At 39.5% G+C, this 1,760-nt stretch overlaps 1 pseudogene; it reads right to left on the bottom strand.

The window, feature by feature from the left end:
- Positions 1 to 914: 914 nt before the first annotated feature.
- On the bottom strand, positions 915 to 1,760 carry LOC102499726 (S-formylglutathione hydrolase pseudogene; annotated as a pseudogene).

The raw sequence follows: 1,760 nt of genomic DNA, 5'->3' as shown, positions 1-1,760 counted from the left end.
TCTCCTCCTTCTCCCGCTTTCTTCTCACACTGTATCCAGTATACATAAGCATTTTCCGTGTTTTTAGATCCTCTAATCTTTCAGTTTTAGCCATAGAGTGTGGACAGTATTCAGTAGAGACATACAATGTCTCTAGAGATGCATTCGTTTTAATAATAGTTAAGGATTGGAAAAAGCCAATTTTCATCACTTCTTCTCCTATGTCTGAATTCAGAATATCCCCACATAGTACAAATGGCCCCAATTCTAATGTCAAGTTTTGCTTTTCACAGAACTATACTCAGGACAGAACTATGTGCAACACACAGAAAAACCCCTCTAATCATGAAAGTCTGTACTACTTCAGTGTCCCTTTGTTTGGTGCCCCAGAAGTTTTTACAGGGTAATGCACCATATTAAACTTCAGGGTGCATGAGAGCTATGTCTTTCTTTTCTGGAAAGTGAGAAAAGGTGAATAGTAATATAACTATTTTGATAATTCCTGGGAAATTATTTTTTTTTTCTTTTTTTTTTTTTTTGAAGAGTTTGAGAAAATGTTAACAAAACAGTCACAGCCTGTGGCATGATGATCGAAGGAGTTGGATCACATGGCTGGCCATTGAGTTTGAGTTCCTGACAGTGGCTTTAATATGCCAGGTGCATTTGCGTGCCTGCCCAGAAATCCATAAAGGAGGGAGAAATGGAGAAGGGATTGCATCAAGACCATGCTCTGTGGGGTATTCTTTCTCCCTCTCCCTCTGTCTTGTGCATGTAACCTCTGTCAAATTAAGAAATAGTTACTATGGATATTAAAAAAAAAAAAGTTACTATGTTTTGCAACCAGTACTACCATCCATCTCCATAACTTTTTTTTTCTCAGCAATTTTGTTTATTATAGTTTGTATACTCCTGAAGAGATTCTCTTATCTGAAGTTCTATGCATTCAGGTATTTTGCATGATGTCTGATGTGATCAGTAATAAAGGTTGCAATGAAGTAGTAGCTATGACCATAACCCTCTTGTAATCTAAAAACAGCGGGGCTTTCCTTTTCAGTGCAGGCAGCTATGACGTCAGGAAGTTACTGTCCATCTGAAGCAAACTGGTCTTTTCCTTGATCAATGAATTTGTCCAGCTGAGAACCTGGATAGGACCTCACAAGATGGGTAGCATTATAAGCCTCCCATTTACTTTGATCTGTTCCCAAGTATCCACTAAAAGCATTTTTGCCCCAAGGACAGAGCACTGGGTTGCAAATTGGAGCAAATGTTGACACAGATTTATATTTTCCAGGATTTTTCAAGGCACAAATCAGAGCTCCATGGCCTCCCATGGAGTGGCCAAAAATAGACATCCTTTGGGGGTCCACTGGAAAATTGGCATTTATAAGTTGGGGAAGCTCCTCTGTTACATAAGAGTACATCCTAGTGTTAGTTTCCCAAAGATCTTCAGTGGCATCCACATGAAAACCAGCACTAGTGCCAAAGTTGCAGCTGTCATCTTCTGCTTTAATATTACAGCCACGAGGGAGCAATGACGATACCTGGAGCAATGACGGTAAGACCATGTTCTGAGGCTGCTTGAGGATAACCAGATTTTGACATAAAATTTTGTTCTGTGCAAGTTAAACCAGACAGCCAGTACAGTGCAGGGCACTTCCCAGTTTCTGCCTTTGGTGGTTAAGTAGATAGCAAATTTCATTTTGCACTTCAGTTCAACAGTCATGTTCAAAAACTTTCTGGAATCAGTCAAAGCACTTGATGGAAATCTGTTTTAAAGCCAT

The sequence above is a fragment of the Tupaia chinensis genome, unplaced genomic scaffold (assembly GCF_000334495.1).
Source record: "Tupaia chinensis unplaced genomic scaffold, TupChi_1.0 Scaffold000259_1, whole genome shotgun sequence".
In the NCBI taxonomy this organism is placed as follows: domain Eukaryota; kingdom Metazoa; phylum Chordata; class Mammalia; order Scandentia; family Tupaiidae; genus Tupaia; species Tupaia belangeri.
This window is presented reverse-complemented; position numbering and strand designations above follow the sequence as displayed.